The sequence below is a fragment of the Capsicum annuum genome, unplaced genomic scaffold (genome assembly GCF_002878395.1).
Source record: "Capsicum annuum cultivar UCD-10X-F1 unplaced genomic scaffold, UCD10Xv1.1 ctg82450, whole genome shotgun sequence".
In the NCBI taxonomy this organism is placed as follows: Eukaryota; Viridiplantae; Streptophyta; class Magnoliopsida; order Solanales; family Solanaceae; genus Capsicum; species Capsicum annuum.
Genome location: NW_025893245.1, coordinates 260,240 through 275,313, shown reverse-complemented (window position 1 = coordinate 275,313; position 15,074 = coordinate 260,240). Strand labels below are relative to the sequence as shown.

The window sequence follows — 15,074 nt, the reverse complement described above, 5'->3', positions numbered from 1 at the left end:
TACTTGATACTCGTGGTGTGGATTACACTTCTTTTTAGCTAGACTTGGCATCTTAACACTGGTGGAGTGGTGATATTGATTCTATGTCTGCTGGATCTCCCACATTGACATGGACCCAGTTTTTTGGGATTTTTTTTGAAAAGTATATGCCTCACAAACTTAGGGATATTTTGAGGGATCAGTTCTCAAGGTTGGAGAAGATTTCCATGACTATTATGGAATATAAGGATCACATTAATGACTTGGCTAGGCATCCTACTTATATTTAACTACTAAGTATAAGATAGTTTGCTGCTTTCTTTGAGGGTTATGACTTTCTTCGCATGTCTACACAGAGTTTGGTTGTTGTGAGTAGGTCTTTTGTTAAGGTTTCTAATCATTCTCAGGTTATGGATATGATACATCCTGAGGCCCAAGGGGCAGTGACATGAGTCTAAAGTATCAGGGTTGTTTTAGTGGGATCCATAGTTTCTCATGATTCAGAGGTAGTTGTTCTGAGGGAGGTACCCTTGGAGTCAGTCATATCAGCATTAGGGTTAGTCCGGTAGGCCCATTCAGGCCAGACTTTAGAATATCAATAGGGAAAAATCTAGTTTAAGTGATCATCCTGGCTAAGGTAATATTTAGTCTTCAAGGGGTTCATCTTATTGTTATTCTAGTCCCAGTAGTTACTATAGGTAGGTCGGGTCTTATGGTTTTGGTACAACGCTTAGGGTATGTTATGGTTATGGGAATTTTTGTCATTTCTTGAGAGAGTACTCCAATCATGGAGAAATTATTCTTTTAGCTTAGAGTGTTCCTTAGATTAGAACGGTACATCAATAACTACAGGTGATGTGTATGGTCCTAAGGGTAGTCCTCTTGGTACTCGAGGAGGTTCTCAAATAAGTAGGATAAGAGATTGGTTAGGATCCTAACTAGGTGTTATATATCGTACTTTTTAGACCTAAGGTTGAGTCTTTGAATGTTGTTATCACAAATATGATCTTGGTGTTCCATTAGTTGGCTTTTGGTTTATTTAATTCGGGATTCTCTCATTCTTATGTATCTGCTTATTATGCCCCACAGGTAGGGTTATCTTAAGATTCTTAAAGTGTATCTACTCTAACGGTGATTCTAGTGGATTGGGTAAATAGATCATGAGTTATGATTGTTCGATATTTTTATACTTTAGTTGATCTTATTATATTAGACATGGTAGACTTTGATATCATGCTGAGCATAGACTGCTTATCCCACTATCATATGGTCTGGATTATTTTTCTAAGACCATTACCTTATCTATGTTGGGCATATCCCCAATTATGGTATAGGGAGCTATTATTCATAAGCCAAAAGGGATTATTTCTTATATTTAGGCTAAAAGATAATTTCAAGGATTTTCGAGTCTTATCTCACTGATATTCGTGATATTAGTGTGGAGAGTCTGTCTCTTGACTCTGTTTCTATAGTTCATGTGTTTTTTCATGTTTTCCCTATCAATCTACTAGGTCAACTTGTGTGTGATATTGAGTTTTTTATTGAACTTAAGATGGGCACCAAGCCTATTTCTGTAGAACTTTAATGTATGACACCTGTCAACCATAAAAAGCTAAATCCTTAGCTTCAAGACCTTTTTGGTAAAAGTTTCATCAGACTGAGTGTGTCTACTTAGGGAGATCTTGGGTTTTTTGTGAAGAAAAGGTATTATTATATGCATATATGTATTGATTATAGGTAGCTTAATAAGGTGATAGTGATGAACCGGTACCCTATGCCTTGCATTGAGGATTTGTTTGACCAATTTTAGAGTATAGCGGTGTTTTTTATGATGACTTGAGGATAGCCTATTGGACTCATTATGGTCATTATGAGTTCTTAGTAATATCTTTTGGGTTAACTGATACCCAAGTCGTATTTATGGATTTGATGAATCATATATTCAGGCCTAATTTTGGTTTTTTTGTGACCGTACTCATTGATAACATGCTCATATGCTCAAGGAGTAGAGAGGAGCATGCACAGTATTTGAGGATTGTGCTTTAGACTTTGACAGATCACATTATTTTGCCAAATTCTCTAAGTGTGAGCTTTGGGTTGAGTCAATGACATTCCTTGAACATGTGATGTCTAAAGATAGGATAATGGTATACCTAGTGATGATTGAGGCTATCCATGACTAAGCCAAGCGTACATCTCTATTTGAGATTCATAGATTTATTTTGGTCGGTTACTATCGATGGTTCATTAAGAGTTTTGCTACTATTACAATGCTGATGACTAGATTGACTCAGAAGGAGATTCCTTTTCAATGATCCGAGGTGTGTGAGTCATGCTTTAGAAAGATCACGTGGTTTCTTACTTCATCTACTATCTTGGCACTTCCTTTTAAGTGTCAGCCATTCACCATATATTATGATGCTTTTGATGTTGGTTTAGGTTGTGTGTTGATGCAACATTGCCGAGGTATTACTTATGTGTCAAGGTAATTAAAAGTCCATGAGCACAACTATTCCATGCATCACTTGGAGTTGGCAGCATAGTTCTTGCGCTTAAGATTTAGAGACATTATCATTATCTTTACGTCATACATTGTGGGATTTTCATGAATAATCATAGATTTCAGAATCTTATGACCCAAAGGAGCTTAATTTAAGGATGTGTAGATGGAAGGAGTTGCTTAAGGAATATGAAATCTTTATTTTGTATCATTCAGGCACTACGAATGTGCTAGAATATGCCTTGATCAAGAAAGTTGTGAGTATAGGTAGCTTGGCTTCTATCATAGTTTCTCATGGCCGTTGGCATGAGACATCTAGTCCTTAGCAAACTTGATGGTGTGACTTGATATTTTAAACCCTAGGACAATTCTTACTAGTGTTGAGGCAAGGTTATTCATTATTTGAGAAGATTTAGAGTCATTAGTTTGAGGATATAAGACTTTGCATAATTTGTGATCAAGTGTTGAGGGGTGAGTCCAAGAAGGCTACCATATATTTTGAGGGTGTTTTGAGATTTTATAACCACATTTGGGTTTTGAGGGTCGATGATTTGATTTAGAATAGATAAGGTGAGGCTTATAGCTCCAGATATTCTATTCATCTGGTTATAACCAAGATGTATAAATATTTGAGGTAACATTATTTGAAGTGGTTTTAGGAAAGATGTGGCAGACCTTGTAGCTCGTTGCCTATGTTGTCGGCAGGTAAAGGCATACCATAAGAGACCTAGTAGCTTGCTTTAATGATTTTTCATTACCAAGTGGAAAAAGGAGTGGATTACCATGGACTTTGTTAGTAGGTTCCCTCGCTCGTCCCACATTTTTAATGGTATTTGGGTCATAGTGGATCACTCAATCAAATCAACTTTTTCACTCTAATTCAGATGTCCTTCAATGCCTAGAGCCTATCCCGTATCTTTGTTTGTGAGATATTCTATTTGCATGGTATAACTATATCTATTATTTTTTATCAGGGTTTATTGTTCACTTCTAGATTTTGGAGGGCTTTTTTAGTAGAAGTTGGTTATTCAGGTGGATCTTAGTTCAACCTTCCACCCATAGAATGATGAGCAATCAGAGGAAACTATCCAGGTTCTTAAAGAAATTCTCCAAGCCTGTACTGTTGATTTTAGAGGTTAATGGGAGTAGCACTTAGCTTTGGTAGAGTTTATGTATAATAATAGCTACCATTCAAGTATTGATATAGCCCTTATTGAGGCCTTATATCGTAGGCAATGTCGTTCTTTAAATTGTTGGCTTGAGATCTTTGAGATTAGCCCTGCGGTACTGACTTACTTCAGGAGTAGTTCGATAGAGTCTGTGTAATTCAAAAAAGGTCTAGGGCAGATCAGCGTAGGTAGAAGTCCTATACGGATAATAAACTTTGTGCCTTGAGATTTGGATCTGATGACTAGGTATTTCTATATGTATCACTGATGAGTAATAAATTTAAACTCAACATTCATGCACACTACTATGATTTGAATTTCTAAGTGAGACATATTTGTGGTTAAATGCACTAATTCCCATATTTTGCAAGTATACAAGTGCTGAGAAGAGAAGAAGCAACTTTGAGCAAAAAAGGATCAAAAAGGGAATAAAAGTGCAAGAGCCAGACAAGCTGAAAAAGGGAGCAGGATCTGGACCTCAGTTATCGAGATTATGGGATGAGGGCCGCGATTGAAATTAGTCAAGATAGTCAACCAACGGTGATCGCGATCAATCCTTTATGATCTAAGTAGTTGCAATCACGATCAATCCTCCACGATAGTGTATGTGTGGAAAATGACCTAGGGGCAAAAATGTTATTTGGCCAGCCGACCCCAAATCCCATTTAAGGATCAATACTTATTAATTCTAGGGATCATCATTCTAAAACCCTACCTCTCATCCATATTTTAGGGTTTTTGTAGCTTGGAGCTAAATTTGTACTAATCTTTAGCTAAGAAGACATTAGAGTAACTTCTAAGTGGAGAATTGGCAAATCCCATTGAGGATTCATTGAAACTTAAAGTGTGGTTTGCATTCTCTTTATTTTTAATGAATCGATTAAATAGATATTTTGGTTTATTTTTGTTTATTATCATTATGAGTAGCTAGTTCTTCCTCTTGGCATTATGTTAGAATAGGATGGAATTATGTGTGGGTATTGAATCATATGTGCATATGCTAGTTTGTTAGTGATGGGTTCTTCTATTACTTGACTAAATTTGTTGGGGTTTGTGGGTGAAATCCCCAAATACCCAAATGGGTTTGGTGGGTGAAAATCCCAAGATCTTGAAAGCTCAAACCATCATTGTAAGAGGGGTTTGGGTAAACTTTAGGAACCCTCATCATCTTTGTAAGACGGATGAGGGAACCCAAGCAATAGTAGACAATTATTGATCTTAGTTTGCTAATTTTCACTATCTTAAGTGACATCTTTGAGGTTTTGTTAATGAACTAGCCTCAAGGACTTTAGACCTAGCCTACCATATCATCAATGATTAGAATTCACATCGAATTATCATGTTCTCATGCATAACCTGCCCCTAGGAAAGCATAGTCCCAAGATCCATTTTAGTTTATTATACTCTAATTATTCATAGTCTTGAGTTACTCCCTTAGAAGCCCAAGAATTGCAACAAGTTTGAAAACCCCCCAAACCATTTTGTACCATAGCTTTGACCCTAGCAAGCAACTTTTAGTTTTAATTTACTCAATCATCACTAACATTGTTCCTCGTGGATTTGACCCCGACTCTTGTTGGGTAATTATATTGACAATGACTTCCTTATACTTAAATTTATGTGTAAGTTGAGTGTTATCGTCGCCCATAAAGTGTATGATAAGATTTGGGAGAAAAGAAAAACTCAACCCTAGATGTATTGTACCCTTTGATATTCTTTTCACAATTGGTCAGGTGGCTTATGATTGGGCCTTATCCCTAGATTTTGCTATTGTCGATCCATTTTTCTATATTTATATGTTGTCGTGACACATTCTGTATCCATCTCATGTGATTAGATAGGACTCAACACAATTGCATAAGCAGTTGACCTTCATCGAAGATCTTCTGCTCAATTAGCTAGTGATGTCAAAATAGTTGTGCAATAGAGAGACTCTTGTAGTTAAGGTTCAGTAGAGACATGGACTACTAGAGGAGGTTACTTGAGAAATCAAAAGGGAAATGCTGAATAAGTATCATTTCCTATTCGAGCCTTCAGGTACATCCTAATCCTTTACTTTTAGAGACGAAATTTCTTTTAGTAGTGGATATTGTAATGACCCTCTGGGTAATTTTCAATATTTCTGCTCATTCACCATTTAGAACTTTCCTATAGTTGCCCCCAGATATTTATGACTTGTTGGAACTGACAGTTTGGTGGTAGACAGTTTGTTTATTTTTTAGAGATAACTCTCTATTTTGAAAGGTTCACTAGTTCAACATGGACACTGAGCAAAAACAACAATTAAACAACCTCGTATATCAATTCTAATTATTCCAACAGCTTCAGAAAGTCAATTTTTGACTAGGTGTATCCTTGGTCCATCCCGAGAATCCCAAACTTATTTTGGCCTATTGGCAATAGATTAAAAAAATGGCACATGGGTGTGGGATCCATTTTTCATTGAAATAGCCTCAAAAGGAAATTTGACTACGCCATTGAGTTAGGATAATTTAATTTGATAGGGTAGCATAGTTTGTTTGTGTATATAGGGTTACAAATGAATACCAAGGGGTCAATAGAGACATGAAAAATTCTAAATCTCCAATTGGTGCATGAAATCTAGTGTTATCACTAAAGTAGCCCTTTTGGGTGTTTTAGAGGCCCTAGCACAACCAATAGGTACCGCTTCAGCAGTACTTAGGCACTTTAGCGCCTACTGCTAAATCGGCCTATGATTAGCAGAACCTAAGCATTATATATTCTCCACTAAACCCAAACCTATTTTCAAGAATATAGAAAACTAAAAAGTGTGAAAACTTGGGAGAATAGTTGATTGGTGATTTTGGAGCATTTATGGAGTTAAACTATAAATTTCACCCACGAATTAGTGGTAAACTTCCATCAATTTCGTGATATAATCCTTCAACTTTTTCCAAAATCTTTAAAATATTTTTGGGTTGATTGTAGCACCATTATAGCTCAGAATTCACCCATTTTAGGATAAATTTTTCTTGAGTATAGAGAGATGTTGTGTCAGAGCCAAAAATGTATTTTGTAAATGAGTCCCACGTGGCCTTTTTAGGTAATTTTGGACCCAAAGGACAATAGTTCAATATAGGTATCCTTGTTCTCATCTTGATAAGTAGATTGTGATTTTGATAGTGTTGCAACTTACGAAAGTTTCTCGAAAAGGGAAATTGTCTGTTTAGCTGATTATTTGTAATCTTTGGATTAGTTGGATTGTTTAGGCTATCTTGAAATCATAATTTAGTCGTAATTGACTTAGTATCACATGTTTTAGAAAGAAATTTTATAATAGGAATATTTATGGCTTATTTAATATCTAGTAGTGAATTTAGAAGCCTTACTCTACTCCGGGATAGAATTTGCCTTAAAAATAGATGTTGGACATTAAAAGTGGGCCCCTTTGACCCAACTTAGGCCATGAATTTTGTTAACTTTTCTAGACTTCTATATGCATGTTATACCTTTTTTAGATTTTTTTTACTTTGGGGAGATGAGATACTTAATGATCATATTGGTTTGGTATTTGGGTGTCGGTTTAAATTTTAGGTAAAACCTAATGGTTTAATTATTGAGTTTTTGTTAATGTATGATGATTGATTATGATGTCGGTGATATGAGTTATGATTCAAGTCCAGCGTTATTAAGATATTAATGATATGCGTTTTGGCTTAATTTTGGTAAATGATATTATGATGTTGATGCTATTGTGTTTCGATTCAAATCTAGCCGTTAGGATTTTTTATGATATGATACGGTATTGATGGATTCATGGTTAAGGCCTGCTATTTGGTATTTTATATTTCTTCAGTTATTTACTTTCCTTTGATTGCATCCTCCTGTTATATGAGTGTTTATTATGGATTAATTACTTTTCTGCACTTATTAGCTTATAGAGCTAATTTAGTAGTTATAATTGTGTGATCTTTACTTTAATATTGTAGATCTATTTATTTATTTATGCACAACAGTGTTGGATCCTATTTTTTGGTTTGTCGTTTTACCTTGACTTAGCTTATTTATCTAGTATGTTATCGTATTTATATCATGATTTAGCTTAGTTAGCCGATGATGCCTATGGAGTACCCATAGTTTTTGTACTCATACTATATTTCTTCACCTTTTTGGTGAAGATCCAACTACTAATAGCTAATGATGACATGACAATCATGCTGGGTTGGATTTCGGAGATAGGGTGAGCTCTCGGAGTCAGATTTGCCCCTTTTGTCTTTCATTATCTATACTTAGTCTTTAATTTTCTATGATAGATTGTATTTGACTATTCAGTACTTATGTTTCTTTTATAGTAGCTCTTGTTCCAACACTAGTAGATCGTGGGATGGTTTTTTATACTTTATCTATCTTTTAGACTATATTTATTGCCTTATTATTATTATCACAAGCCTTAAAAATTGTTGATTTCTAGCTTTTAGGCCTTTTTTCACCAAATTAGCCCATTTCTTATAGCTCAAGTCTATGGTTTGGAACCTACTGGAGGGATAAAGTGGGTGCCATCATGACTCATAAATCAGGTCGTGATATTTAGCCGGTTAGGGGCCCTTTTTGGTAGAATCTCAGCTTATTTTTTAGATAATGTATTATCGTCCTTTAGGACTTGAATTGATGCTTATAGTACCTTCATATTAGATTGGGTTATCGAGACTCTATCAAAGGCCTACTGGCCCTTTCCAATAGAATGTTTAGCATGAAGCTCCTTTAGCTTAGTTAGACTTAGGACTTTTACCTTAGGCTATTACCTAAGGTTCGGGGTTACTTAAACTTAATTTCTTACTTTCTTTACTCCTTTTCCCTTTGGTAGGATGGTAACTGACCCTTAACCACACCTCTTTGACCTAGTAATTTGAACCCGCCTAAATTTAGTGGATTTAATCATTCGAGATTGAACTTAGTGAATAAATGAACTGGAGAAAGGCTTGAAAACCTACTGTATAGTTTATTCTATATAAATATATATATACTTGTATATATATGTGTGTGTGTGTATGAGTATGCATATGTGTGTGTAACAGTTTCAATACAATTCTGGCATATGACCAATGTTATTATTATGAGTTCAGGTGTGAATCGGGTATCAGCTTATGATTATGGTCTTACCCATATGAATCATTTATTATGGTTATGGTTTACTACTTATGAGCTTCGATTAGAGGTAGACATTAATCTATGATTAGGGTTTGGGTGTTCTAGTGTTGGTTATGGTTATTAATGAGAGTTTTGACAATTGTACTTGGATCATTTGGCCTTATGGAACTATTGTATATTTTTTGTTCGAGCCTTGTGTCTAACCTTTTTTTATTATACACTAGTTGTAGTTCACGTCTAACATGTATTTTTACTATGGATCTAGGATTGGAAAGTTATTTAAGACTGGTTTGGCTAAAGTTATTATTGAGAGGGAAGAAAATAGTGCATATCATTTATCGTGGCATGTATAATCTCATTTCTATTATTTATGACTTTTACCTTAGGTTTCCTCTTGTTTGTAACCACTGGACTTCTGGGGACTAGGTAGGGTTAATTATCTCCTTGTGTATGCTTTTTGGGTTTATGGGGGTCCAGTTAGGTTGTATTTAGGCCTTTAATTTTGTTCTCGAGTTACTTACTTTCTCTGTCTCATTTTCCTTGCATATCTTATTACTTACATTCATATCCCTTTACTATTATCTTTAGCTTACATTCTCGCACTTTATCTATGTTTTCTCTTTACATTAACTTATTCTCCTGATGATGCATACTGATTTTACGTTGCTTTGGTACTCATATTGCACTTCAATATCTTTTTCCTAATGCAAAGCAAAGTACGAGCCACCATAACTGACATTATCCTCTGCCTTGCTATTGATTCAAAGATGCGGTGTGATTTCTAGACTCCAAAGCTAATTCTCCATCTTTTTCTTCAGTGATAGTCTTTCGTATTCCGAGACTACTCTGTATATATATCTATTTTTGATATAGTCTATTACTCTTCTTTTGGTTATAGTGGCTCTTATACCGTCCTTACCGGGTCTTAAAAGAGATTTATTTCATATATTTTTCCTCTTCCGTCTCTTTTATAATATGTTATGTGTGTATATATTTTTTTCTTCAACCTATATTATTGTTATTACTGATTTCATTCTTGTTTTTACTTTTTCTTTCGCTAGTTTGCACATTACTTTTGTTCTGGGCTATGGTCTGGCTTGCCTACTGATTGGTTGAAGTAGGTGTCATCATGAATTGAGCAGTTGCATCATGACATTGAGAAGCTGTATTGGATGTAGCATCTACAAGAATAAGTGATGTATTAATATATGCGAGTAAATACACACGAAACTATTTTTCTCTCAACCAAGTTTTGTCTCGTTGAGTTTTTATGGCAAGGTTTTTAATGAGGCAACAAGCAATACATACTAAAGGATATGTACTTTTTTATTTCACCAAAATTTTCTTCCACGGGTTTCTTTAAGAAAGATTTTAATGAGGCACCTTATCTATGGACATCCAAGAGGAAGTATTATAAAATATTATTTTGAGAAAATGCATCAAAACCTCCCTAAACTTGTTACTCCAACATACTTTAGCATTTAAACTTAACATGCGTTCATTTCGCCCCCTTAACATCTTTAAAGTGAATTAATTCCACCCCTAATGCTGACGTGACATTTTAAAAAAAAAAAAGAAAAAACAACACGTGATATTTTTTTTAGAAAACCTACTAATATATATATATATATATATATACATACATATATATATAATAGAAAAAGAAAAAAAAATCCTTTTTTTCTTCAGACCCCCACCCCCACCTCCATCCCACTCCACCCTAATTCTTCTCCCAAACCCGTCAACCCCCACCAGCAAATCCACCACCACCAGCCCCCCCCCCCAACCCTAACCCCAATTACTCCTCCAATTACCAAATTATAAATAAAAAAGCTTAAATTTTTATGAGAAATTCCAAGAAGTGGATATGGAAAGCGAGAGAAGAATGAGTATAGAAACGGGTTTCTAGTATCTTCTTTTTCTTCTTGTTTGATGACAAGGCAAAGATGTAAAAAAAGAAGGGTGTAGTTGTTGAGTTTTGATGGTTTTGATTTTGACACTTGTTTTTATTGGATTGAAATAGCACGAATCATGATTTTCTTTTCAAAAGTAAAGGTTTAATGTTTTTTTGTATTATGTATTTAAAAAATTTGATTTAGTAAAGAATGAATTGGGAATCACAAGGTTACGGAAGACGAATTTTTATATGATTTTGTCTTCAGGAACAAATTTTGTTGATATGGGTTTTTAGTCACTAACTTATCATATTTTTTGATGAATGGAGAAATTGATGGTGATGGGTGGAGAAATCGGTAGAGAAATCGGTGGTGTGGTGGTGTGGTTGGTGGAGGACGGCGGGAGGAAGAGTGATGACAGATGAGGAGAAATAGCGGGTGGGTTGGGGTAAGTGGATTGATGAGCAGCTATGGGGTTAAGGGGTATTTGCAGGATGGGGGGAGGATGAGTGGTGTGAAGAAGATGGAAAATGGGAGGTGGGGTATTTTTTAAATTTAAAATATTTTATATATATTTAAAAATATGTATGTATATATATATATATATATATAATATTTAAAAAATATTTTATTTACATGTTTCCGATGTGGCACTGATGTGTCTGCGAGTGTGATGCATTCTCCCTCATGAGAGTGGTATTATATATTAAGGAAAGAAATTAATTCACTTTAAAGATGTTAAAGGGGGGTCAATAAATAAAAGGTTCGTTTAAGTGCGAAAGTAAGTTAGGCAAACAAATTTAGGGGGAAGGTTAATGCATTTTTTCTATTATTTTTTATATGGATGTCTTCTATTCTTCTCCGTAATGTATACTTAATCATACCCTACCCTCGTAATTATGGATGTAGCTCCTACATCCTTTAACTATCATGGTTAATGTCATGTTTATGACAACCTTTTATATATTTATATGAAGACTATAATTATAGGCATAGGATCTCATATTATATACACATGAAAGGAAGAATATAGTTACCTTATATTGTTCCCTTGTTCTATATTGTCTTTCTTTTATCTTTATATTGTTTTTCCATTTTGATTTTACAACAAAATATTATTAAGATGATTAATAAATAGAAGAGGAAAGGATTGAGGTATAATTAAGTGGATTGAAGAAGTGGCTTTTGCAATTTGAAACATAACTCCAAATAAATAAATAAAATAATCTCACAAAACCAAAAATTGAGAAAGTAGAACGGAGGAAAAAAGGCCAAAAAAGTAGATGAATAGTTGGCCAAAGAACTTCTTCATATTATCTCTTATAGACAAAAATTATAATATATAATAATATAGATATATGTTCAAAATTATTGTACTTACAAATACTCATAACCACTAAAAATAAACGTTTGAAGGAAGTATTATTATATGTAAAATGAGATAGAGATCTCCTTGTATTTCGGTATTACAACTGAGACTACAAAAAAAAAACATCAAATTCTAAAATATAATTCATCTTGCAGTGTAGGGAATCCAATATGAGGCATGAAATTATGAAGAAATTCTCAAAAGATGTGTTTATTTATATACATTTGAGGCTTCCAGTAAAGTTACTCATGTGATTCAATAAAGCATCATTTTCTAAAGTATAATTCGTAATACGGTATAGAGAATCCAAGATGATGCATGGAATTCTGAAGAAATTGCCCGAAGATATGATTATTTATATACATATGATCCCTTTCAATATAAAACTATATTGTCTTTTCTTTTCGGTGATGATCTTAATTCTATTTCACTAGATCTTGATATGCCATGTTTGGCATTCACTTTTAATAATAATTACGATCAATTTATTGTCCCTTGTCATGGTTTAATATCTTTGATTAATATTGTTGACACTGTATTATTTAATCCACCAACTAGAAATTATAGGTTGTTACCACCTTGCCCTTTTGATGTTGCACAAGGATTCCGACGTAATATTGATGGTGTTGGATTTGGCTTTGACCCAGTGGTGAATGACAACAAGGTAATTAGGAATCCTGAAATCTATAATGATCCTCCTTACATGGATCAATATTCTAGAGAGCTAAAAGTTGAGGTTTATGATATGAGCATTGATTTAAGGAGAGAATTAGAGAATGTTGATAAAGAATTGCCCAAGATTTATTGGGCACCTTGTTTGCTCGAATTTACAAGAGTGGTTGTCATTGGCTTGAAATTGCACCAAAATGCAAAATGAAATTTCTTTGTTTTGATAAGAGTACAGAGATTTTTAACAACATTAATATTCCTGATACTTATAATTTTATGGTCATATAATTTTAAGTGAAACTATATCAATGATTCGTTACCCAAATCCAAAACCTGAATATGATCCAGCACAAGATTTAATGCAAATATAGATAATGAAAGATTACGATTTATGCGATTCTTGGATCAAGAAATACACTGTTAGACCTCTTCCAATTGATTCTCCATTAGCAATTTGGAAGGATTATCTTATGCTTTTGCAAAATAGAAATTTCTAATTTATTATGATCTAAAGTTGGATAGAGTCAAGGACTTTAAATTACATGGTTGTCCGGAAAGTTTAAGAGCTATAAGTTAAAAAGAGAACTTGATGCAGATTCCATGTGGAAGCAAGGCCGATACACAAGTTCAAAATTTTTAGACAAGGTAAAACTCTTCCACTTTAAGCTGAGCATCTTATTTTCAATAACAAATTCTTCATCAATATTTAAATTTAGTTTTTGTGGTAGCTTTCTTGTTCATTAAATCAATGTCTCCGTAAATGCTTACAACGTAAATATATTACTATATTTGTTTTTACAATTTAGTAAAAGCATTTAAATGTAGCTACTAAGAATTTATTGGATTGGAATTCATAAAATAATATTGTCTATATTTTAAAAACAAAATATATTAGTCCAAACAAATATATAGAACTAATAATTGGATAAGTTATCTAAATATTTTTTTTTAATAAAACTTACATAAATCCCTAGATGTTTGCCCCTAATTACGCGTTATCGCATTTTTAAAAAAAATTACATGAAATTCTGTTTCTCTATTTTTTGCCAACTTGTTAATACAAGAGATACAAACCATCTAATACATAATTAGCAACATATTTGGAGCGCTAAAAAATAACAGATATTGTATTTAATGATGTGTAAATCACGCTACTTAACGTTAAAGAATCAGTCAAAAATCTTCAATAAAATTGAAATCAGTTTTTTGGTTTATTTTTGAAAATATTCTTCTCCGTATTCATCTTTCATGTTCTTTCTCCATATTTTTTGAAAATATTCTTCTCTATATTCATCTTTCAGATTCTATCGCCATATCCATCTTCCAAATTCTTTCTCCATATTTTTTTAAATAATTCTTCGAATACAATGCATATGATGCATACCTTTGCAATTTGCCTGACGTTTATCACGTATTTTGCATCTTTAGTATTGGGGTTAATTATCTTTGTACATCTGACAATCTACTCCAAAAGAATGCAATGAAAATTTCAATATAGATGAGTAACAAAACAGCAACGGATCTGTATGTAACGCCCCAAAATTTGATCTCGAGATGTCACACAGTGCTTAGGGCTACACGTAGCCCCAAGCTAACCCTCGAAGCTAGACACTACCTCAAGGAATTTAATTCAGCAATAATCATGCACAACAAAGAGATATACCACATTGGGTTCAAGAGAAATGCTGGAGAATATTAGACTATACAACCAAAATATATTGAATGTCTGTACATACCAACCCTCTAGTCTGACAAAGCCTCTATACATCAAAATCAAGTAGCCATTGGGACAAACCCCCAACTGACTCAAACAGTACTGAAAGCCATAACAACAAAACGATATCACAAAAAATATAGACACGATCCTCGAACCATGAGGACTCACCACTGAGGGAACATAGTTGAGGCACTCAAATATCGCTAACGTGGCTACGGCTGAGTACCTGAAACTACATTATGAGAAAATATAGCCCATAGAAAAATATGTGGGTCAGCACTTTGGAATGTACTGAGTATGTGGGGGTGTATACAACAATGTAAATATCATAATCAATTTCATGAAAATATGCATGTGTACAATGATGGCTCACTTGGCTTGAGTTGGATTGAAACATACATTTCATGATCTCATAATAAATAAATCATAAGATAAAAACCTCATAAATCATCATAAACAAGTCAACTCTTCAACTCAAGATTCAGAGTGACTCGGTAATTCAAGAAACCCGACTCTTATGGACATGGGAGGTTCTTATAACCGACATAAACCATGTGAGCCATATGGAGTCAAACGTTTTTCCCTGCTAAGCAGAGAACCCCACATTGGCGGGAGCATCGTACTCTTGATAGGGAGTACAACCTCAATTTAGTGATCACAATCTCAT

The 15,074-nt window shown here is 34.0% G+C and overlaps 1 pseudogene; it reads left to right on the top strand.

Annotated features, from left to right (window-relative positions):
* Nucleotides 1-12,286: 12,286 nt before the first annotated feature.
* Nucleotides 12,287-13,267, top strand: LOC107857799 (annotated as a pseudogene).
* The last annotated feature ends 1,807 nt before the right edge of the window (nucleotides 13,268-15,074 follow it).